General features: G+C 39.6%; 1 protein-coding gene across 2 annotated transcripts in view; it reads left to right on the forward strand.

The window, feature by feature from the left end:
• The first annotated feature begins 18,808 nt into the window (after nt 1–18,808).
• SPOPL (speckle type BTB/POZ protein like) overlaps nt 18,809–26,146 on the forward strand; it is a 61,902-nt gene continuing 54,564 nt past the window's right edge. Inside the window, exons 1-2 of one of the 2 annotated variants that reach the window (XM_078070741.1) lie at nt 18,809–19,079; nt 24,981–25,220. The gene's annotated coding sequence lies outside the window, so the exon portion shown is untranslated. The remainder of the gene's footprint in view (nt 19,080–24,980; nt 25,221–26,146) is intronic. The other variant, XM_036117564.2, reaches the window with a different exon arrangement.

Raw genomic sequence — 26,146 nt, forward strand, 5'->3', positions numbered from 1 at the left:
TGTCTAAGTCTGGGCCTGCTTCTCTGTGTTAGAAAAGCCAGTTATGTCTCCTGTTCCTGAAAGTAATGGCCTAATGAAGAAGAGGTGATGTAGTGCCCAGGGCCTGGCACTTCCAGGGAGTGTTTCCAGTGTGTTTCACATGCACTGTTGTGTTCTGGCTACTCTGTCCTTTAGGCCAATTGTCCACAAGACTCTCCTTGCCTGAGGGAGGCAGAGTTTCATCCCTGGATGTGAATATGGTGAGTTTTAACTAGGTGTGCTCTGGGCTGCTTGTGAAATGAGACCTCCACCACAACTGAGGCCCTACAAAACTCTGTTTGAGAGACATGGTGTGGTCAATTATTTGTGCTGGTCTTCTAGGGGAGGGGCCCGCCACACTGGGACTAAGGTAAGCATGACTGAGGACAGTACTCCAGCAGCACAAGGGTGTGGGGGTTAGCGTTTAGGCAGCTGGTGTCCACACTGCACTGCTTCCCACAAGTGGCTCTGTGGTTATGCTGGCGGTAGGGGAGGGAAATGGTACCTGCCGGCCAGCTCCTTTGTTCTCAGAAAGGTGTCTCTGTGAATGCTGCCTCTCACAGACATAGTCTGAGAAGAGGAAATAATCTACCTACTGTGTGCCCCAGGTACTCTTCAGTTCACTGTTTCTGCACCGTCCATCCCTGGGTTGTTTACCTGCCTTCTATCCTGGAGTATCTCAGCCAAGACTCCTGACCTTTAAAATTTCAGGCTTTAAGCTCTGCTGATTGCAAGAACTCACAAAATTCAGCACCTCTCATTTTCCAAGCCAATAGCTATAGGTGATGTTCTCCTCTGCATTCCCCGTGTGCTCCTCTCTCTTGCCCTTCTCTATGACCCCAGTTCTTTCTCTTCAGCAGCAGTCAGGATCCCTTTCTCCCTTAAACCATGTCTCCACACTTTCTACCTTCTTCAATGTGGCCTCTTCTCCTCCTTTAGTTGTGGAGGTTGTTCTGTCAGTCTTCAGGTCAACTTCTGGGGTATTTAAGATGAGTTTATAGTTATCTAGTTGTATTTATGGGACAAGGTGAGCCTAGGGGCCTCCTACTCTGCCACTATCTTCCTGTCTTTTAGCATTTTTCTACTAGTTTTATTTCAGAAGACTCTAAGAATGAGCTGGTCTTCTAATCCTAAATAAGTGGAACATTATTTCCTTCCAAGCTATCAGTAGAAGAGCTACCCTTTATTATCTTCAGCAGAGTCCCCAACACCACTGTCCCACCCCCAATATATACAAAATATGCCGGTCTCCTACTTCTGGCACAGATTTAGTAGGAGTCTGGCCTGACTGCCAGAATACAGCCAGGCATCGACTCAGACCACCCTGATGACCCACACTTTTAAAACTTATAATAGCCTTGGGACGCCTGGGTGGCTCAATCAGTTAAGTATCTGCCTTTGGCTCAGGTCATGATCCCAGGGTCCTGGGATCCAGTTCCGCATCGGGCTCCTTACTCAGCAGGAAGCCTGCTTCTACTTCTGCCTCTGCCTGCAGCTCCCCCTGCTTGTGCTCTCTCTCTCTGACAAATAAATAAAATTAAAAAAAAAAAAACAACTTGTAATAGCCTCCTCATTGTGTTCCCTATTTTCTTTTTTGCACTACCCCCATATAATTTAACTTCAACACAGAAATCAGAGTGATCTTTAAAGATGTAAGCTAGATCATGTTACTACTTTGGGCAAAATCGAATTTCATTTGAACTAAAGGTGAGAGTCTTTACAGTGGCCCAGGGGACCACATAGAACCTAATATCCCAGGCACTGGTCCACATTGACTCTTTGACATCTTTGAATAAGTGAGACTTGGACAGATTCAGCAGATTCTATTTTGAGAGTAGAACTATTAAGACCTGCCAATGAATTGGATGTGGTAAGATCAGGGAAAGGGAACAATCAAATGTGGCAAATGACTCCTGAGTTTTTGGCCTGAGCACCTAGGTAAATGATTACATGTTAACTTTTCATGAGAAAGACCAGGCATAATATGCATATGGGGGTTATAGGTAATAATTGTATCATATACATTTGGAAATTTTAGGAACCTATTAGAAATCTAACTGAAGAGTAAGAATATGCAGCTGGTTATACAAATCTGGTAAGAGAAAACTAGGTGAGTGTGATTTCGTGGAACTCTAGAAAAAAATGCTATATCAAAAAGGATGCAGTGGCAATCTATTTTTGATGCTGGTAAGGTTGAGTAAAATTTGGACAGAAGTTGACAATGGATTAAACAAATGCAGGCTATTGGTGATCTTGGGAAGATGATGTTATTGGAGTGGTGAATGGATTAAGGAGAGAATGGAAGGAGTTAAATGAAGGAAAGCTTATACAACTGATTAGATGGTAGAAAAATAAGTCAGTTCCCCCTCTGATTATATCCATTTTTATTGTGATATTAATTAACAAGCAGTAAATTTACCCTTCAAAGTGTATAATTTAGTGATTTAGTGGCATTTAATATAACCAGAGGTTGTACAACAATTATCATTATTGTAATTTTAGGACATTTTCAGTATCTCCCTCCCACTCCCCACCCTCCCAAAACACCCTATAATCATTAGCAGTCACTTTCCATCTTCTCCAATCCATCCCCTAACCCTGGCAGCTACTAATTTACTTTTTACCTCTACGGGTTTGTCTACTTCATGCAAATAAACTCATACAATATGTGGCCTTTTGCGTCTGGTTTCTTTCAGTTAGCATGTTTTCAAGGTTCATCTATGTTGTATGTGTCAATATTTCATTCTTTTTTTAAAAGATTTTATTTATTTGAGAGAGAGTGATAGTGAGAGAGAGCACAAGCAGGAGGGAGGGGCAGAGGGAGAGGGAGAAGCAGGCTCCCCGCTGAGTAGGGAGCCAGACATGGGGTTCAATCCCAGGACCCCAGGATCATGACCCAAGTCGAATTCAGATGTTTAACCAACTGAGCCACCCAGGCGCCCCTCTTTCATTCTTCTTATGGCTGAATATTTTTCCACTGAATGGTTTTACCACATTTTGTTTAACCATTCATCAGTATATAGACAACTGGAGTTGTTTCCACCTGTTGGCTATATGAGTAATGTTCATATAAACACCCATGTATGACTTTTTGTGTAGACATAAGTTTTCATTCCTTTGGGTATACCTAGGAGTGGAATTGCTAGACCATATAGTAGATATATGTTTGGCAATTTCAGGAACTGGCAGACTGTTTTCCAAAAAGGCTGTACCGTTTTATATTCCTACCAGCAATGTACAAGGAATGTGTATTTCTCCACATCCTTACCAACACCTATTGTTATCTGACTTTATGATTACAGTCATGCTAGTGGGTGGGAAGTGGTATCGCACTGTGGTTTTCGTGTGTATTTCCCAGATAAACAATAATGTTAAAAATCTTTTAACAGATTGTGTTTACCGACCATTTGTATATCTTTAGAGAAATGCATATTCAAATCATTTGTCCCTTTAAAAAGTATATATATTAATTCATTTAATATTCACAACAACTAAAAGATATGGGTGGTACAATGGTCCCTATTTTACACATAAGGAAACTAAAGTGGAGTTTAAGCAACTTGCTCAGGAATACATAGCCACTAAGGCTTGGCTTGAGGTTCGATGCTCTCAACTACAGTGCTTAAAGCCCAGTGTACAGACTCCTGTTTCTTTTCTTTTTTTTTTTTTTAAAGATTTTATTTATTTGACAGAGAGAGCACAAGCAGAGGGAGAGAGAGAGAGAAGCAGGCTCCCTGCTGAGCAAGGAGCCCGATGTGGGACTCGATCCCAGGACCCTGGGATCATGACCTGGGCCGAAGGCAGCCACTTAACCGACTGAGCCACCCAGGCGTCCCCAGACTTCTGTTTCTAAATTCTATTCAATCTTATTCAACAATATCTCTGCACCAACCCCATACTTTTACAATTATATTTTCAAATGTGTTTTAATTTCTGAAAGAGAAGTTTCTACCTTTCTTTTTCGTCAGCAATTTTCTAGGATATTACTTTCTATTTTCTCTACTATTTGACCTACAGAATCAGCTTAACTTTCTTAAACGATGAGTAGGATTACATTTCTAAATTACCTTGGGGAGGATTTATATCTCAAAAGCAATGTCTATTAGGAAGAAGCTATGTATCTACATTTATTGGATCTTTTATTGTTTCCTGTAGTTTTATAGTTTTTAACATATGAATCATATTTTTGTTAGGTATTTTATAGTTTTTGTTGTTGAGAATAGGTTCCTTTTTCTGTTTCACTCTTTAACATATTGTTGATAATACATAGGAAAATATTGATTTTTTTTATACTAATTGTGTATCTAACCATCATACTGAACTCTTCATTTATTCTAGTAATTTTTTCCTGGATTTTCAAGATAGTTGTTTGCAAATAATTATATACCTGTGTCATCTGTCCATTTTTAAATTCGGTTATTCACCTTTTTATTTTTTGAGTTGTAAAAGATTTTTATATTTTCTAGATAGAAGTTCCTTATCAGATATATGATTTACAAATATTTTCTCCCATTGTCTTCATTTTCTTGATAGTATCCTTTAATTTGCAAGAGTTTTTAACTTTGATGAGGTCAAATGTATCTAGATTTTCTTTGGTTGATTGTGCTTTTGGTATCATATCTAAGAAACTGTTGCTTAAGCCAAGCTCATGAACATTTACATCCATGTTTTCTTTGAACTGATTCATAGTTGTAGCTCTGACATTTTGTCTTTCATCTATTTTGATTTAATTTTGATTTATGTTAGGTGATAGTATAATTTTGATAGTACTGTACATCAAATTCTTAAATTTCATTTTCAGGTTATTTCCTAGTAGTGTGTAGAAACACATTGATTTTTCTGTATTGATCTTGATCCTAAAACATTGCTGAACTCGTTTACCATTATACTGATTGCTGCAGTATTATAATAATTCTTGAAATCAGAGACTATTAGCTCTCTATCTTTATTTTTACTTTTTCAGAGCTATTTATGTAATGCCTTTGTCTAGTTTTGATATTAGGGTAATATTGACCTCATAGAATGAGTTGTTATGTATTCCTTCCTCTTCTAATTTTTTGGGAATGTTTGAGTAGAATTGATAGTATTTCTTCCTTAAAAATCTGGTAGCATTCACCTGGGAAGCAATGTGGGCCTGCAATTTTTTTTTTTTAATTTTATTTTATGTTAGTCACCATACATCATTAGTTTTTTTTTTTTTTAAAGATTTATTTATTTGAGAGAGTGAGAATGAGAGAGAGTACATGAGAGGGGGGAGGGTTAGAGGGAGAAGCAGGCTCCTCGCCGAGCAGGGAGCCCAATGTGAGACTCGATCCAGGGACTCCAGGATCATGACCTGAGCCAAAGGCAGTCGCTTAACCAACTGAGCCACCCAAGTGCCCCTCATCATTAGTTTTTGATGTAGTGAATTTCTTTATAGAAACTTTTTTTTGGGGAAAAAAAAAGCTTTCCAATTTCTTGAACAGATATCAGTCTTTTCAGGTTATCTCTTTCTTCTTCAGTGTGTTTTTAAAGGAATATATCTATTTCTCCCTAATTGTCAAATGTATTGACATAAAGTTGTTCAAAACATTCCCTTATTATCCTTTCACTGTCTGTAGAATCTGTAGTGATGTCCCCTCTTATTCCCAATATTGATATTATGTATCTCTTCTCTTTTTTTCCTGATTAGTCCAACTATAGGTATACCTGTCTTACTGATCTCAAAGTACCATCTTTTGGTTTCATTGATTTTTCTCTATTTGTTTTTTACTTTTTATTTCTGTTTTGATCTGTATTATCTCATGCCTACTGTTTACTTTTGGCTTAATTTCCTTTACTTTGTTAGTTTCTCATGGTGGAAGGTCATTCACTTCAGACCTTTCTTTTTAAATATAGGTTTGATGGTATAAATTTCCAAGGGAAATATCCCACCGATTCTTTTATGTTGTGTTTCTATTTTCATTTAATTCAAAATAATTTCTAATTTTTTTTTACTTCTTTGATTAATGGGTCATTTAAACGTACATTATTTAATTCTGAAATATTTGGGAATTTTTCAAGATCTTTATATTATTGATTTCCAGTTTAATTCCATTGTGGTCAGAGAACAGACTCTGTATAATTGGAATCTTTTTTTAATTTCTGAGATTTGTATTATGGCACAGAATATGATCTATCTTGGTAAATGGTTCATGTACACTTGAGAAGAATATGTATTCTACTCTTGTGTATAGTGTTTTATAAAGGTCAATCAGATCAAGTTGATCATGAGTGTTGTTCAAGTCTCCAAGTTCATTTGTCTATTTCTCCTTGTGGTTCTATCAGTTTTTACCTCACTTTTTTTGACGTACTGTTAATAGGCGCATAAATCGTTAGGATTACATCCTTTTGATGAATTGACTACTTAACCCTTATGAAATGACCCATCACAATCATTACAAAATGAAAATTTTACAATAGAAATAAAAATCATTTTATAAGGATTATGAAGGATTATGCTGGTAATACTCTCACTCTGAAAATGTCTTTGTTTAATGGCCACCTCAGTGTTCTTTTGACTAGTTTGAGCCATGTTGTATCTTTTTTCTATCCTAACAGATTTCTGTCTTTATGTATGAAGTGTATTTCTTGTGGCAGCGTATAGTTGGATCATACCTTCAAATCTGATCTGATAATTTTACTGTTTTAATGGCAATGTTTACATTATTTACATTTAATGTGATTATTTATATGGTTAGGTTTGTTTTCTATTTATCTTTGTTAAATATGTTCTTTGTTTCCCCTTTCTTTTTTTCCTACCATCTTTTGGGTTATTTTTTTATGAATTTGCTTTCTGCTTTGTTGGGTTATTCACTATGTCTTTCTTTAGATATTTTATTGATTGCTTTATCTTGTCACAGTCTACGTTCAAGTGATAGTATAACACCTAAGCTCTACAAAAACTTTAATTTCTCCCCTCCTGCCCTTTATGCTAATGTTGTCATGCATTTTACTTATATATATTATAAACCCTGCAGTACACTGTTAGTATTACTGCTTAAACAGTAAGTTATCTTTTAAAGGATTTGAGTAGAAAAAATGTATATTTACCTAAATAGTCATCAATTCTGGAGTTCTTTACTCCTTTGTGTATATTTACATTTCTACCTGGTATTATTTTCCTTCTGCTTGAGGACCTTCTTATAAGATTTCTTATAGTATGTGTCTACTGGTAATGAATTCTTCTAGTTTTTCTATGTCTGAAAATATCTTTACTTCACTGTTGTTGAAAAATATTTTAGCAGGACATATAATTCTAGGCTGACAAGTGTTTTCATTACTTTAGAGATGCTGCTCCACTGTGTTCCCACTTGGGATTATTTCCAATTAAAAAAAAAAATTCTTTTCAGTCTTGTTGTTTTGTACAGATCTTTAATTTTTGGATACTTGTAGGTTTTTCCTTCTTTATCACCATTTTTTAACAATTTGGTGATGACAGACCTTGCTGTAATTTTCTTCATGTTTCTTGCAGTTGGGTTTCATTGAGCTTCTTGGATTTGTGGGTTTATAAAGTTTGGAAAGGTTTTGAACATATTTCTTGAAAAAATTTTTCTGCCCCTACCCGTCTTTCTCCTATGGGGACTCTAATTACTCATATATTAGGCCACTTGAAGTTGTCCCACAACTCACTAATACTCTTTAATCTGGGGGTTCCTTTTTCTCTGTTTCACTTTGGATAGTTTCTATCGCAATGCCTACAAATTCTTATCTTCTGCCACACCTGATTTGCTGTTAATCCTATCCACTGTATTTTTCATCCTAGACATTGTAGTTTTCATCTCTAGAAATTTGATTGGGGTCTTTTTTTTTTTTTTTAATCTCTACTTACCTCTTTGAATATATAGAATATAATCACAGTTGTTTTGATGTCCATTGCTACTAATTATATTATGTGCCAACTTGGGGACAGTTCTGACCAACTGGTTATTCTCATTGTGGGTTGTATTTTCTTAATCTCTTTGCATGTGTGGTAATCTTTTGATTGCATGCATACTTTGTGATTTTATTTTGCTGGGTGCTGGATACTTTTGAATTTTCATAAATCTTCTTGAGCTTTATTCAGGAATGATGCTAAGTTATTGGAAACAGTTGATCCTTTCAGGTTTTGCTTTTACGGTTTGTTTGACAGATTGGGAGCAGTTCTGAGTCTAAAGCTAATTATTCCCTGCTAATGAAGCAAGATATTCTTGAGTAATCTACCCAGTGTCTTATGAACTATGAGTGTTTCTAGTCAGGCTGGAGGGAACAGGCATTATTTCTGGCCCTTTATGGGCTCCCAGCATAGGTTTTTATTCCTTCCAGAAGATTCTTTCCTGGGCCTCAGGTAATTTCCTTACAGCATGTGCTAATCAGGACTTTGCTGAATATTTTGACACTGGTACCCCTACACATTGCCAGTTTTCTTTCTGTGCAGCTCTCTGCTCTTTGTTCCTCATCCTATCAACTCTCACTGCCCCGATGTCCCTGAACTCTTAATCTGTCTCTTCAATTCATGGTGTTAACTGGGCTTCACCTCGGCTTCCCTTCCATATGTCAGGACCTGAAAACTCTCTCAAGTTATTATGCTGGGGCAACAGGAGGTCTCATCTCTTGTTTCTTGTCTTTCAAGAATCATTTTGTCCTTTATTACCTGATATCCACTGTTTAAAGTAATTTGTCTGTTTTGATTTTGTTTTGTTGTTTGTTTTGTTTGTTACAGGTGGGAAGGTGAATTTAGACCCTGTAACCCCATCTGTGAGCTTTTCTTAAGCAGAGGTAGCAGGAAGGACTCTGAGATGGCCCATCATCAATGTATTTTCTTCTTTATTTATGAGAATGGGAAATTTGGCCTACACACACACACACACACACACGCATAGTTTTTTGTTTCTGAGATCTTTAAAAAAAAAAAAAAATACAGATGAAGCAAACACTGATACCACAAACAGATTCTTTCTCCAGAAACTAGAGAATTCCACTGGGGAACACTCCTTTATGGTGTGGTATGCTAACCCAAGCTTTGTCCTGATAGTTTACAAATCCAGATTTCTCCACAGGCATCTGATAGATGGGAAGTTACAGGCCAGATATAATATGTAATTTACTGGGGAAATGGCAGTGAATGTAGAGGTAGGCCTGGTCCAAAGTCATTCAAATTCAGTAGTATGACAGCAAATAAGAGGGCCCTAACTTTCTGGTCCAACTTTATTGCACATTGCCATCCTAAACTCCCACCATCTACCTCAATCATAAGACTGTTTCTATTGAAATACTCTATGAAAAAAAATCCTTAAAAGAAGAGCAATATATAATATTAATAATTATATTGGCATTATTGTTAATGCTGAGAAGTCCTTCAAAGAGGATCTATAGTCCCCCAAAGGTTAACCAGGAGGATGCAAAATCTTAGATGAGGAAAGGAATCTAATTGCCCTGAAGTAGTAAGTACCCTTTTTACCAGTCTTAGAGATGCTGTGTGTCCACAAAGCTTAGCAATACACTCATGTCAAGGATAGCACATCTCTCTGTCTTCCCAGCAAAAGTAGTCCTAATACTACAACCTGCTTCTCCTGTTTTACAATCTGCTTTGGTCATTATTTCCTTAAGCTAGGAAGAAAGCTAACCAACACAGTTAGAGATGAGAAACTGCTCTTAGACACCTGTTGACAATATAAGCTAAAAAAGACATGTTTGGAAAGCTAGAATCAGTATTTTTAAAATAATAATTTCTATATTTTAAATAGCTATGGTTTGCTTTCCAATGGTAATTTAATGATAACTAAGAGTATCATATTAGGAATTATAATAATATGAAGGGTTCTACTGATTATGGCCTAGCCATGATGCTCATAACATTCTAACTCTTGCTGCTACTAAAGGTAGTCTACACAAGTACAGGCCCAGAATATGAGTCGTATTATGACTGAAATATATGTTCCTACTAATATTCAATGATCCCTAAAAGGACATCAAAAGATATCAACATATGACAGTCAGATATAAAGTATTATTGTGTTTTTTAATACCTAATATAAATAACAAAAGGAATTAAGTTTATGAAGAAAGCCCATCTTGGTTAGGTAGTCTAACCACAATACTAAGCAGGAAGATTAGTCCCTCCAACATAAATACTTAGACACATCACTGCTGTTACAATAACTACTGATTTTCACTGCAAGGTTTATTGATCTCTTAAGACAAGTTGTTTCATGGCTGCATTTTTAAAAGTCCTTCCTCATAGTCTTCTTTAGAAAGCCAAACTCCTTTATTTATTTTTAAAACTTAAATTAATAAGAGGCGACATTTTTCCAAGTAGGTTTGGTTCGGTCAGTGCTTTTGCTCCTCTCTTTCTCCCAGGGGACATTTGGCAATGTTTACAGAAGTTCTGGTTGTCAAAACTGAAGGGGAGGGTGCTACTGGCATCTAGCAGACAGATGCAAGGATTCCACTAAACCTTTTACAATGTACAGAACAGCCCCCTACAACAAAGAATTATCTAGTCCTAAATGTCAAGGGAACTGAGATTAAGAAGTCATACGTTAGATGTGATGCTACTAAACTTCACTATAAATTCCAATTGGGAAATACCTTTGCTGCAACTTTTAAAATTACATTTGTTTTAAGAAACAATAACTAGTCTTATTTACAGTTTTTAAATAACCTCTTTCATTTGCTTAGCATTTTATCATTTACAAAATTCTTTCATACGTTTTAATCTCATTTGTTCATCCCTCTGATGAAGTCATCTTTTCCCTGTTTTACTACCAAGGGTCCTGTTATACAAGAAGAGGCTTGGGGGCGGGGGGGGAGGGGCGCGGTGGGTGGCTCAGTTGTTAAGCATCTGCCTTTGGCTCAGGTCATGATCCCAGGGTCCTGGGATGGTCCTGATACCAGGGTGCTGGGATTGAGCCCTGCTTTGGGCTCCCTGTTCAGCGGGGAGCCTGCTTCTCCCTCTCCCACTTCCCTCTGCTTGTGTTCCCTCTCTCCCTGTCTCTCCCTCTATCAAATAAATAAATAAAATCTTAAAAAAAAAAAAAAAAAGAGGCTTAGGGATTCAAGCAAGGTCACACAGATTCAAATTCTGGATGAAAAATCCAGTGCCCTTTTTTGTTACCCTACAGTTATGATACTCTTGTTAAGAACATTATATAAAAAGGAATTTAAAAATTAAAAAAAAAAAGCAAATAAATCATTGTGCATCCATGGTGATATGACTCCAAAAGACAGATGTCATATGTTCTAAGGATGGAAAGTGGCAGAGAACAGGGAATCGGTTGGGTATTTTGGGAGGTGGGAAGCAAGTATGGGAGATAAGAAGCAGAAATAACAAAGACATTAGTCAAGCCATGTGGAAAAGCACAGACAGATCCCTAAGTTTAAAATGACTACTTCTACGAAAATCATTCTTTCCCCTCTAAATAGGATAAGATTCTTATGAAAACATAAAATGGACAAAGGTGCTGAATCCAACCAGAAAAAGAGAAACCACATTCATTACTTCAAACAGAGAATTTGATACAAGGAATCTATTGTACAGGTGATGGAAAAACTGAGAAGAATCCAGGGATTAGCAACCACAGGAAGCCATAATACTTTTAAACAGGCAGGAGAGAGGAAACAGTATTGCCAGGGCTCAGGGCTGATTCTGTGGTAGGCTGGTCCAGCAGGAGATGGAACCTGGGAGGATAAACAGTTGTTGCTGGCAACAATGCCTAAGGCAGAAAAAGAAGGGAAGAAATACACTGGTTTCTCCCTTCCTCCCACCCTCCAGGCTCCTGACAGTACTTCCTATTGGCCTAACTCAGCAGGAGGCTAGCTGAAACAGGGCATGGGAAACAGCTGGGAGCTGGCTGAGATTTGGAGCACAGAAGAGCCAAGGGATGAATCTAAAGGAGCCAAGTTCAGAGCCATCACATTGTCCTGTGGGCATTTTGCCAATGCAAGGACACCACAAATTAGTTTGAGGCATCAAATGAATATTCCAGTACTAAATCATGTTTTCCTTCAAGGCAAGAAAAACAGATCTTAAGTCTATCCTGGACCCAACAAATAAGTAAACTAAAAATCAAACTCAGAAAAGGAATTTGACAGATGAAGCACAAAAACATTTTTCATAAATATCTAGACCTAAGTAACGACAACTGAGAGAAATAAAAATATAGAAAGAAACAGCTCTAAGAGATGTTCAGAAAATGAAACTTGGATTTTGTCACACCTATTTTGCACACAGTGGGCTCCACATTCAAAATAGAAACAATTTCTGAGCTCTTGACAACATGAAAATAAAAACATTCATCACCATTCCTCTTAAATTTGTAGACTATAGAAGAACACAATTTTTAAAAGGCTAGCCTAATGTTCTTTCTGGTGAAAAAAATACTGAGAAAGTAGACTAAAGAGGCAATAATGTACTACTGTAGGCTCTCCCTTTTAACTGGCTCACTGTGTGTACTGAATAAGCATAATTCAATTTTAAGAAGTATACTGAAATTGTAGAATCACTACTATAAAACCAGAAATCATGGAAAGTAAAAGCCAAACTTCTAAGTAATGGTTAATATTTAGAAGAGATATTATCTAGGGTAATTGCTGGGACATTTGATTTCTTGTATATACTCTCAATCTGCAATAGTGAATGATCATTAAAACCTCCAGAAAAGTCCAGCAGTGATGCTGTTGGTAACTGAGGCATAAAAGTACCCCTTTAGGGAAGGAGATACCTAAAGCAGATAAATGTGAACAGGCACAGAAGCAAAAAAAAAAAAATGTAAAGTATGATTTCTGGTAGCTATCCTGCCTCAGACACAAGTGGGCCTTCCTGGTCAGTCCCAGCAGACAAGGTAAGATTGAAGCATCCAAAATTCAGCACTGGACCTGTCTCTTCGAGTGGAAGAGCCACCAGAGAGCTGGGTGCAGCTGCAGACTTATGAGAGTCCAGTGTGCAGAGAACATCATCATAGCTACAGGGTCAAGCAAACAAATGCCATAGTCCAAAGCTGCAGTCTCCTAGGGGGAGGAGGCTTTAAGATCGTAATGGTGGGCCCCTAGTGGTAGGAGCACTGTGAAAGCAAATCCAGGGTCTTGTCATGCTGTGAAATCCCAGCAGGCCAGCTGGCATTTGGAATAAAGGGAATGTCTGTGTGAGCAGTGTGAATAAAAGGTGAGTGACCTAGGCAGGGGATCTAATAGAGAAGCCCAGTTATTAAAACTGGAAAAGAAAAAGATTTAAGTGATGATAGGAGGTAGAGGGGAGGGCTTAAACCTGAATCCAGTGTGGAAGTGCTTACATCCTTTGCTCCCAGAGCCATTTTTTAAATCCTTTTAAGGTTCAGGTTCTAAAGGCACAGCCCCTAGGGCCGGTATGCTTTTCCAGGTTTACCAAATTGAGAGCTGGAAAACAAAATGTCTTGGCTCTAAAATATACAGAAAACTGCAAAGTGAAATTAATATATATTTTAAGAGGAAAAGTATATGAATCTCTTTCATTTTGTATAACTGAACATTGCATTGTATTTTTGATGTGGGATATGACTGTATTTTTGTGTTTGACAGGATGTGGGATAAGGCCTCTAAAAGAATATCCAGGTATTATGCAGCCCTTTAGTTGGCCCTTCTTTAGCCTGGCATAGTTCAGGCAGGGAAGGTCAAGAGTGTGTTAGAACTTCGGCAAGGATTGGCAGGCAAGAAGAGGAAGGCAAAGAAACCCAAATCACCAAGGCCAGAAATGTGGGGGTGGGGAGAAGAGGGAGGCTTGGGGGAAGGGTGTCTGAGATAGATGCAGAGGTTGGGCTTGACCAGGAGCTGGGAGGTGCAGCGCAATGTCCCTAGAGATGGCACGGTCTGGTTTCTAATTTTGGAAATGGCCATACCAGGGTTTCCAAACTGGCAGGCAGGCTGGCAGCAAAGGGCTCTGAATAGTAGAGAGAACCATCTGGAGGCAGGTAGCCACTCAGTGTTATGGAGGGGTATGATGCAGAATTGGCAACAGCTAGACAGTAGGGCTTAGTTTCTAAAGGGGGGAAGAGGCAGAAGGGAAGTAAGGACTGAGCCAGAGAACTCATCCTTTTAAAGGAGATCAGTGAAAATCAGTGAGTCAAGGAACACTGGGGCGCAGAGGTTCCAAGGCTCCCAGGTTCACTTAGTGTGATTGGCTACTGGGCAATCCCAGGAACACTGCCAGAGCTCAACCAATGGGACCTCCAGGACTTCTAGATTGGGAGTCTGGAGCAGGGCCCAATTCTATATGCCTCTCCCTTGAGAGGAGCGGTACCTTTGTCTAAGTGAAACAGGGGGTCATCTGAGATTACTCTGGAAGCAGGGCCCCTTAATGTGTCCAGAGAAAATGGCCATGGATCTAATGTTTCTTGAATCAGGGTCAGAGGGGAGTGAAGTGAAGTGATCTCAATTTCCAGGGAGAAAACTAAAGTGACAGGGAGCCACCGAGCAGGCTTTGCCGGGGCAGATGTTTAAATAAACTCCTCTAGCCAGAAATTGCCCTGAAAAGCAGAAGGGTGTGTCTCTCTGGGAGGGGACCAAAGACCCTGACCCGGAGACATTGTGATGACTGAGCAGAGATAAAAGAGGAGGAGACTGAGCAGCTGTACCTCTACAACCATTTGAGGCTGCTGCAGAGGCTGGTGACCTCTGGCTGGAGAGCACAGTGGAGAGCTCTAGGCTTCCCCTGGGACTATCTCCAAGGTCCAGAATCAACCACAACTTCTCAGGTTACCTGAGAGCAGGGCAGGGCCAGGGCACCAGCAAAGGAGAAAGAGCTTTGCTAGCCAACCTGAAAAAGAAAGAGGTCATCAGGGACTACTAGATCATGGCAGCAGCAACCACTTGGATACTGGCACACTGAAAGATTTACAACAACTGTAAGTGACCTTGATGAGAGTGAGTTCTCAGGGCATGCCTGGAGGAGGCTTTGAATAATCTTGTCAAAGGGATCATTTTTGTCATTTTTGTCCTATTACATTGTAAACAGAGAATTTGTAGATAGGGTAACCAAGATTTTTTCCAAGACAATTTATTGCCTAGGGAGAGGTATTGCCCTTTCTCATTCATTGAGTATTAGTGATCCAGAATCTAGGGATAACTAATGTTTTAAGAGCCTCAAAAAATGTTTAAAAACTGATTAAAATTAGTATTTAATTGAATGGCTATAAAATGTAACAGTAAGCCAACTAGTGAATTGCAACTCAACCCTTACTCTTCACATGGTGATAGGAGAAAAATAACAAAAATCATTTCTCTTATAGTAGACCCCACAGATCATCCAAAGGACCAAAGCATTAAATATACGAATGCATATTTAATTTGAAACAACAGTATCCTGAAATATTTAACATAATGTGGCTGGGAACATGAAAATAAAGGTGCCAAAGAAGGACTTAAAGGACACAAAAACGATCCTGTTCTCAAGATTCTGGGTGGGCCCTATCTCAGTTTTCTGGGAATGACTTTGAATAAAAAGTACATCAAACTTGCTGGCTCTTTCTTGCTATATGCATCACTACACAAGGATTGTAGGTATTTAATTCTAGAATTCTAAAGTTTTTGGATCCTTAATGAGTATCATATAATGCAAAAGTACTACAAAACTAGGAATTCACATGCAAGGTGAAAAGCTAGAGACAGAGAAAGAAATGGAGCTATGGGAAGAGAAAATGAAATTACGTGTAAATAACTCACAAGTTATTAAAGAACTTTAATGTTTTCTTCCAAATAAAAGACCTAAAATTTATAACAGTGAAAAATAATTAGCAACCAAGTTGTTCTTTTCTTTCCACATAAATTCCAAAAACTAAATGTTACGTTAAATGTCTGGTCACAAGTGTTAGTTTACGGAAGTAAGGCCTGAGTTTGGTTCCCTTGAAGAAAATTTAAGACAGAAGGGGATAATGGTTAGAAAAATATGGGGAAGCCAGCTCACGAGGAGAGAAGGCCTTGGTGGACATTGGGAATGGTGGGGTATGAGCAAAATGTCCAGGGAAGCACAGAGTACCTTGCTTGGGATTCATGAAGTATATCATATTTACTAAAAAGCATAGTACCACTTTCTTGACTCTAAACAGAATAATGATTTGTGAATTATTTGCTACTGCATGCTTTAGTTGTTGTTTTTTAAAGATTTTATTTACTTATTTGTCAGAGAGAGAGAGAGCACAAGCAGGCAGAGGGAGAAGCAGGCTCCCCACCAAGCAGAGAGCCCGATGCGGGGCTCAATCCCAGGACCCTGGGATCATGACCTGATCCAAAGACACTTAAACAACTGAGCCGCTCAGGCGTCCCTGCTTTAGTCTTTTGATAGCTAGAACTGGAAAATGATAATACAAAACAGGTGGTGGTGTGGAAGGCCGTGGTGAGTCTATTGTGTGTACCCAGTCATGAAATGGGAGCATCTGTGATGTTAATTTAGAAAAGAGAAATAAAATGCTGCAGTCACTAAAATATCACAGTGGGACACTTGGTTGGCTCTTCAGATGAGCCTCATAGAGTTAGATCAAGATTCAAAGTCTAGTCCTCATCTGTGCTCATGACACTCAGAGAATGGCTCTTCTGATCTTTACTGCCAACCTATTAATTACAATAAATAGAACTTCCAAGTCATCCATTGAGGAGTGTAAATGGTTTTCTACAGAAAACTGGCATTGGACAGAAAAATGAGTATCAAAAGTTTCTTGGTGTCTAAGGAGTTGGAACTTGAGCAATGCAAACCTGATAAATGACTGGTGGAAGCATACTGTGCACAATACCAGTGATAAAGCTGTTACTTATTTATATATTTATAAAAATCACTTATGGCAGTAATAAACTATAGCCTATAATAGTTTAGTTTTCCAATAGATATCCAGTAAGTTCGAAATCAAATCAACAAAGGTAGTTCTTTAGGGTATTGGTATAGCACGAAGCTTTAATCCAAGCTTATTGACCAGAGTCATCTTCTACTTTGCCAAACCATCACAGTCTTACTAGCATTAGTTATAAGCCATATTTACTCTTATTCTTTACTATTACTTTATCAGTGGATAAAGTCACCAAGGAAAAGAATGGTATGTCCTAACACTGCAGAGATCAAGCCTAGGGAAGGGACTCTATGAGAATACCCTGAGGAGCTATTTGACATTCTTGTGGTGGAACCACCCCCAACTAGAATCCAGTCAAGTGTCAAAGGTCACCCAAGTACCACTCATTCCTTAATTCCCAATTGAAAATCTACTTCGAGGATTCATTATAATGATTGCTTGAGCGTATTACCTGTATCCGTGCCTAACAATGACTGATCAGTGGAAAAGAGGGTGTGATAATAATTTAAGGGGCTGAAGGAGCTAAAAGGCCTGGGCAGAAATTATACACAATTTTCACTGTTTCTGTCACATATCATAAAGTTAACACAGGTCTACAATGAGTACAACAAATAGTTTTAATTGTTCTTTAGGTTTGGAGAACACAAAATTTTGCATTAATATTTGCTTCCCCCCCCACCCCCCCAGTCCCTAGCACATTAATGCTCACTTCCACTTTTGCTTTTTAACCCTTGGTTAAGGCAGTTTTGAACTTTATGGTTATGCTGATCTTACCTTTTTTCCTGACACTCTTTGGCGCTGGTTGTATCCCTCGCATGTTTTGTGTGTTAAATACGTGAATAACACAAAGCAGTATTAATTTGAAGTGAGGGAGATCTGCTTTCCCGGTATTCAAACTCCATTCACCCTTGAATGAGTTACTTATTATTTCTGATCCTCAGTTGCTTTATCTGTAAGATGGCAATCATTTCTACCACGAAACTGTAAAGTTGCTGAGAGGATTTAAAAAGATCATGCAAGTCTGTGCTTACAGTGCTCAACACATAGTAAAATAATAAATGTTTTTCTTCCACCTCTCCTTTTTTTGGGGAGGCAGGTAAACAGTTGACTGATGCGCAGTTTAAAAAAAAAGTGAAAGGAACTGGGGGAGGGTCTTTAAATGATATTCGTGCCTGTACTGTCCCTCAAAACTCTTTAAATGAGTATATTCTTGCCAACTAGAGCAAGTTTTTCTCACGAGTGCTGAGAAGTGTTCTGTTCGTTGTCACCTTTCTTTAAACTCCATGAGGAAGTCTCATGTCTTCAGACCTTGGCTTAGATATAGCATTATTTACCGACGTTTAGTCATGGGATGCCACCTGTTCTTCCGTGCTTTGCAAGCAACCTCAGCCGCCTTTAGGCGGACCCCTTCCTTCCTAGGCCTGAGACTTCCATTTGAGGCTCTTCTCCAACCGAAAACCGTTCCACTGTGGCACTTCATTTGCCTACCCGGAGTTGTCTTTTATTTCTCACCTGGAGACTGTATATTTGTTTTTGTTTTAGCACTTCACAGAGTTATGAGCTCGGAACAGGGGCTCGGTAAAAGTTGCACCTTGGCTTTCTAGTCTGGTACAGACCCAAGGAAATCATACCGAGAAACGGTTGCCGCCTTTCGCACCCTACGTCTATCGATTTAAGAGGCGTTATCAGCGGGCGTTTTAGGCAAGGAAAGTTTTATGCTGGGTCGAAGGGAGGTCCCTCAAAACGAGGGAACTCCTCGTCCTCTCCACAGTCGCGAGTGCTGCGGACGCGCCCGGCCGAGAGCTCAGTGCCTGGCACAAACGGCGGTGGCGGCTTCCAAAACCCGGCGGCGGATCCGGGCCGGCCCGGAAGTGCCCGGCGCGGGAGGGAGGGAGGAAGAACCTTGCGAGCCCACGCCGCCGCCGCGCGCACGCGCCTTTGCTGGCTGGGGCTGGGGCTGGAGTCGCAACTCGGAAGCCGGAGCCCGGACGGGCCCGGGGCCGGGAGGGGGGCCGGCGCGGGGGCGGGAGCAGCGGAGGCGGCCGCCCCTGGCGGCGGGTTTGTTTATCCCGGGGAAGAAGTTTAGGAGCGGGAGATAGGAAGGAGGGCGGGCCGGGGAGGAGGGATGCGGCTCGGTGGAGGCGGCCGCCACAGGGACTCGCCGCCATCACCTCCGCCGCCGCGGCCGCCGCAGCCGCCGCCTCAGCGGGAGAGGAGCCGCTGCCGGGACTGCCCGCCGCCGCCCCGCACGTCCGGGTAGGTGCCCCTCCCGCTCCGAGGTCCCTTCCGCACCTTGGTCGCTTGCTCCTCCAACCCCCAGCCCTTCCAACTCGCCTGCGCTGGAGCGGGGCGGCCTCCTCCTCACACGCTGCGCCCCCATTCCTCCTGGCTCGGGACCCCTGCTCCTGCGGCGTGTCTTCCCTTTCTCAGGGTTGCCTTCCGCCCCCGCCTCTCAGCCCCCCCCCCTCCCCGCCCCCGGCCCGTCTTCCCCTCGTCAGTCTCGGCTTGTCCCTGGTGATGCCCCCCCTTATCGATTTCCCAGGCTCCGCCTACCAGGATCCCCCAGACTTTCCTCCACAAGCCTCGCCCCTTTTCCTTCTCCCGTCTCCCTCCTTTATACCTGTATATCTCCACGCCGCCCCTTTATACCTGGTCTGTTTTCTTTCCCTCCCGGAGTACTGCTCAAAGAGGGAAGCCCCTTCTTCCCCCCGCCCCCCAGCGTCCCCATCCATACCTCTCATCCCAAACATATGTATGTGTGAAGTTATCCCTATAAGCCCATTTTAAGTGAATTCTCTGCTCTCCAGCCAGACCACTCAGTGTTTACTGCGGTGTTCATGCCCTCAGCCTACCTCCCTACCTTCAAGCACGTATTGCCCTCTCACAAATTCTCTGTCACGTTCACCAGGTAACATCAAACTGGCTCTGCGGTGCAGGGTCCAGATGTTCACTTTCCCCTTTGATTCCCTTGTGCTATCCTTTCTCCTAACTCCTCTTCCTTTCGAGTCTATGTGTACTAAATAAAGGGGAGAGGATGGTCTAGTTTTCTTCCTCAGAGCAGGAGATCCAGTAGAAATAAGATTTACCTTTTGCTTATCCTAACTTCTGGCCCCTTTCTCGGTGAATTGTGTCATTCAGCCATACTTTTGAGGCTTTTGATGCTTTGTCTATACTTGAATAATCTTGGGCCTAGATTGTTCCATTATAATACTTGTCTTCCCAGTTTTTCCTTGCAGCTGAATTCACTGTTTCTTAGACAGGAAATTTAAGTAATAAAAGGTTTATACCTTGGAAAATTACATCTCTGCTGCCGTAATGGGAAAGCTGGAATATTTCAAATTATCATCCTGTTATTCTTGGGAGAAGTGGTGCCTAGTGGTTAAGAGCCCAGATGTAGCTGAACTGCCAGGATCTAAAGCCCTGCTTTGCCATCTACCCAGCTCTGGCCTTGGGCAAGTTATTTAATCTCTGCCTCAGTATTCTTACAACTCTAAAATGGGGATAGTGGTATTCTTGGTAAGATGGTGGTGATAATTGTGTAACTTATTGCAGGTAAAATACATCAGTTCTTGGCACCTGGTAAGCGTTCAGTAAATGTTCTTTATCATCATCTTCTTAGCTTGACTTCTTTTGGCTGTTGGTAGGTTGATTTTGAGGAAGGAAGGTGGGAATAGAAGGCTGCTTTTTGCTCTTTTTCATTTAACATCTTTTTTGATGTAGTTATTATTTATATTTTGTTACTGTATAAATTAATTCCTTCTGGTGTGAAAAGTACAGAGTTTTAGCTCCCTCTTTAAGGGTAAGTTATTAGGCTACATGCAGGTCAGTCCCAGCTTCGGTGTCTTTAAAATGTTGTATTTGTTTTGAGAATAAATGAAATTGAAATATGTAGCAAATCTATCATAGTGGAAAATGAGGGTTTTACTGATAAGAATTTTAGTATACTGCAAATTAAATAGTGAAAACTGATTGTTCACACCTATCAGTCCTTTATGTTGAATTGGTACTGAAGAGCTTGGCTTCATTCAGAAGACTAGTGGTTTTTCTCTCTTAACATGTTTATTAACATGGCCATGCCTTGATGTTTCCCAAATTTTACTCACTCTTTAAAACCCTGACAGGGTGCCTGGGTGGCTCAGTTGGTTAAGCGACTGCCTTCAGCTCAGGTCATGATCCTGGAGTCCCGGGATCGAGTCCTGCATCCGGCTCCCTTCTCAGCGGGGGGTCTGCTTCTCCCTCTGACCCTCTTCCCTCTTGTGCTCTCTGTCTCTCATTCTCTCTCTCAAATAAATAAATAAAATCTTTAAAAAAAATAAATAAATACAACCTTGACAATTTTTGTCATATTTGCTTACCTCCTGTGCATTATTATTTTCTTGATACATTTTTTTATAACAACTCAGTTAAAATCCAAATAGGTACAGTTTAGTATTGTTATAAAATAGTGACATATGTACTGTCAAAATAAAGATGTTTGCCCATGTATAGCTTTAAAGGAAAAACAAAAACAAAAAAAATCATATTTTATGTCACCAGTGGAATGTACTCCAAACTTTGAATGACAGTGACTTTGCCCATGCTGTTCTCTGGCCTAAAATAACCTCTGCTCTTTTCCCCACATATCCAGATTCTACCTGTCTTTCACATAGTTTCTGCCAGCACTGTTTTTTTTGTCTCTTGGTTTTCCTGCTGTCTGTATTCTGCATTTTTGGCTTTGAATAACAGAAGCCCTGGTTAAAGAAAAATGACTCCCCTAGAATAAGACTTTGGAAGTTTATAGGAACTTGGAAGGGCTGGAATGAAATGGACACTTAGCATTTACTCTGTGCTAAGCACTCTTGCTTTGGTTTTGTACCTATTCGTTCTTTCTAGAAATATTTAATGAGCACTTACTTCATGCCAGGCATTGAGGATACACAAGAGCAGCCCTTCTGAACCAAGAGTTCTAGTGACTATCAAGCCCTAATGCTCTAAGGCATCCAAGGTATGTAATGAATTAACTCCTCTCCTCCTAAAATGGTACTGGCTATGTACCTTGAGAGAGAGAACTGAGGAAATAATCACCTAACTCAGTTTCTGTAGGGCTTAATTCTCATAGAACCTTGGCTGAGAAAAGTTCCATCAGAGAAGAATAGTATGGACTCTGCTTTTTTGTAATTTATTTTAATGTGGCACTGACAGACAATAAGCAAGTAGGCAGATAAAATTATAAGAGAGTACTGGTAATACTAAAGATAATGATAACCACTAACACTTATAAAACACTGTGCCAGGCACTCTTTCAAATAATTTAATACCTTGTTTAATCCTCATAACAATCCCTTGAAGAAGGCTTTATTGCATCTCTGTTTCACAGATAAAGGAAACTAAGAAATTACTTAACTTCCACAAAACCACACAGCTTTGTAAGCAGTGGAACCAGATGATATTGTTGTAGTCTATTACCTTTGGTTGCTTCTCAAATCTTCCAGTTCCTTGTTGGTTACTTTAGACAAAGTTCTTCACCTTTCTGGGGAAGGAAAAAAAAAAGTAATTTTGACAGTGAGGTTTCCCTGTCTTTTTAGGTTGTTGAGGGAAGTAAAGGAGATGTAACTTTTGTAAAGCATGGGGTACACAGACTTATCCCAAATCTTATACATGACTAGATATTGAAGACACATTTTTGTGGTCCTGCTAACCATTATGTTTCCTGACATAGATTTATTCACTTACCAAAAGTTTATTGAACAACTGATATGTGCCAGGCACTGTGCTAGGCTCTGGTGATGTATGTTATGTAAGGAATTACTTGTATTCATGGAGGCAAAAGCTATTGGAATAAAGAAACTAAACAGCTAATTACAAAAATAATAATTACAATTATGATTACTGCCACAAAGGAAAATTATTTTAAGCAGTGAAAGTCCACTAATATAACAGGGAATGCTTCTCTGAAGAAATGACTTTTAGGCTAAATCTGAAGGATTAACTGAAGTTACCCAAGTGATGTTGGCAGTTTCGGCTTTCTAGAACTGAGAAGTCCTATAGAGGCTGGACCTTAGCATATGAAGCTGGTTGATGCAAAATGAGACCAGGGCAGATCACAATGGTCAATCATTGCTAAGCATTTTGTACTTAAATCCTGGCAATGGGAAGCCACTGGATAATGTTAAAAAGCTGAATAAGTTACTTAAATTTTTACTTTAAAAATATCACTTGACTGCTCTGCAGAGGATACACTGGAGAAAGGCAAGTGTAAATGCAGGGAGACCAGTTAGGCAAGTGCTTCTCAAACTTATCTGTGGAGAAGGACCTGTTTTGGTTTGTTTCGTTTGGTTTGGTTTTTAATCTGTACTGGTACTTTAGTGACACAGAACAAAATGGATGTTGTGGCAGTTGTCAGATTGCTATAAAAATTTCTAAATACTTCTTTCAGTTTCTGTATTTACCTTGTCTCAGACGAGTAACAGTAGTGCATGGATGACTGTTGGTCTACAGACCACACCTTTGAGTAGAATTGAGTTCAGCTGTTATAGTAGTTTAGGCAAGAGATGATGGAATCTTGGTCCAGGATTGCAGCAATAGAAAGTAGCTGGATTGGGGGGAAGTTAAATTGATAGGATTTGGTGATGAGTTAGAGTAGGGGGTCTAGAGAGAGGAAAAGGCAGGTTCCCAGGATTGGTGGTTCTTGTGCCTAACATAGGGAATACTGGGGAGAGGAGCAGTTTTTTGTTAGTTTCTGGGAAGTGAAGAGAGTATTGATCATAATTCAGGTGGGAATCCTCAGTATATGGCTTACAGTTGAAACCTTAGTGTGGGAGGTGGCAGATGGGATTGCCCAGAGGGAGAGGGTAAAGGGATATAATAATTCCCTATGAATTTTCAACATTTAAACATTGGGAAAAAGAAATGTAACGAAGGAGACTGAGAAGGTGTAGCCAGAGTTGGGAAGAACTTTTCCTTGACATCACTGAAGCCAAGGCAATAGACTATTTGAAAAAGGAGTGGGTAATCAACTATGTCAACTATGTTGAATGAAGCTGAGAACTCAATTAAGTTGGCAACTAAAAAGTACTCTTTGGCTTGAGCAACATGAAGGAAATTTTATTATATTATTTACTTACTTATGGGGGGAGGAGCAGAGAGAGACAGAGAGAGAGAATCTTAAGCAGGCTCCATGCCTAGCATGGAGCCGGATGCCATCTCATGACCCTGAGATCATGACCTGAGCTGAAATCAACAGTCGGACACTTACCCTACTGAGCTACCCACAACATGAAAATTTTGTATTTCTCAGTAGTCTATCCATAAACTAGTTGATGAATTTTGTTTTAACCTGCCAAAGCAACAATCCTAAATTTAGGATGAAATTATCATATCTATAGCATGAGCCATCTTCCTCACTTTAAACCCATGTTTCTATTTATCACCATCTAGATGTTCTATAAGCATCTCACATTCTTTTTACAACTGATTCATCAGAACATATTCAAACAGAATGTTTAAGTACTATTTCTCAGATATTGAATACTAAACTTACAGAAATGTGATTAGACTTCAGAGACTAGGGGCATCAGACAATTAAATATTGTTATAGCGTGATTAGTGCTGTCATTGCAGCTTATTCAGGTTGCGTTGGAAGCACAGAGAAGAGGCATCAGGGAAAACTTCCTAAGGAAAATGACACTTGAGCAGTGTCTGAAAGACAAGTGGAGAGGTGGAGAAGGCAGTCCGGTGCAGTGGTGGAGGAGTTTAAAGAAATGATAAAGGATACTAAAGAAATGATACAAAATACAGGTATTTTGAAAGCATGCAAAGGCAAAGGCAAGGAATTACGACACTAGCATGTGCATGGTAGGTTGGAGAAGTTGCTTGTGCCATTCAAGTTTTTCTCTTGAACTTGTGTACCTCTTTCTGTTTTGCCATTTTGATTAATACCACTGCCCACGTAAAGGCACCATACTTGGAGACATCTGCTGAATATTTTCAAAAGTTAAAGATTATCTTTGTTGTAGCATTTATTGTTCAAGGTGATATTTTCTTTTTCATTGGTTAGCTTTATATTTTGTATATTACACCCATACTTATAGAATCATTAAGTAATTGATAGCATAACTTAAATATATCGGTTATGCTTTGGTGATTTTTTTTAAAAGGTATTATTTATTTATTTGCCAGAGAGAGCGAGCGAGCACAAGCAGGGGGAGCGGCAGGCAGAGGGAGAAGCAGGCTTCCCGCTGAGCAAGGAGCCCGATGTGGGACTCAGTCCCAGGACCCTGGGATCATGACCTGAGCTGAAGGCAGACGCTTAACCGACTGAGCCACCTAGGCGTCCTTGCTTTGGTGATTTTTTTTAAGGGAGAAATTTAATGCATTTAACTTTTTCTCAGACTTGGAGAGTTGAAAATGAAGGCCTTGGTAAGGATTGCTAAGAGTTTACTACTAAACCTCAGATATATGGTTAATGATGGTGCTTTTGGACTTTGTAGAATAAGAATAGGCCCCTGTTACCATAAACACTATTTTAGTTGTCTAAATGTCCCTAGATTTACCCTCTTGAACTATAGTAGAGCACAGTTCATCTTCAGGGATTACTCTGAAGAATACTCTAGTTGGCAAAACCTTATTGGCAAGATCAAAGGCTCATAGAAAATAGTGTGTTAAAAGGGAAAATGAAGTTAAATGGATTTTAAAATTTTAAAGCAGTAAAAGTTCTAGAATTCATCTGCTTTAAAATAAAAGGGGAATGGGCTTTATCAAAATTTGCTTCTGAATTCAATGAGTTACTGTAGAAATGTTGTTATTCTGATCTGCCAAGGTAGTCTTCCTTAAATTTTGTACTAGAAAATTGTAACTCTTAATTTTTCTTTAATATCTTTTGCTCTTGTCTTCTCCCTGGTTTTTAGTTCCTTAAATTGTGCTGAATTCTTGTGTAACAACTGTATATTTTTCATATGCTACTATGGTTCTTAGAAGCATACTTTTTCAGGCCTTTTATTTATATACATATGTAGAGCTCTGATGTTTTTCAGACTTACGTACATGTTCTAAAGGAGGACAGGATAATTATTAGCATTATATTTTGAATTGTGCTCTATAACTACTGTATGTGAAACAAAACTTTACATAGGTAAAAGATAGCAGATTAAAAAAATTTATCTACAGATATAAAATTGTGTTACCTCAAACCATGATTGGGATAGGTGGTTTATACACCGAGAGCAAACGTATGATGGAAAATTCATCTGTGCAATATGAACATGCTTAGAAAATACTCCTTTGAAGTTGTTGTATTTGCTTTCATTCTTTATTGGATATGGGAATAAATAATTAGGAATGACAAT

The sequence above is a fragment of the Halichoerus grypus genome, chromosome 4 (genome assembly GCF_964656455.1).
Source record: "Halichoerus grypus chromosome 4, mHalGry1.hap1.1, whole genome shotgun sequence".
NCBI classification, from domain to species: domain Eukaryota; kingdom Metazoa; phylum Chordata; class Mammalia; order Carnivora; family Phocidae; genus Halichoerus; species Halichoerus grypus.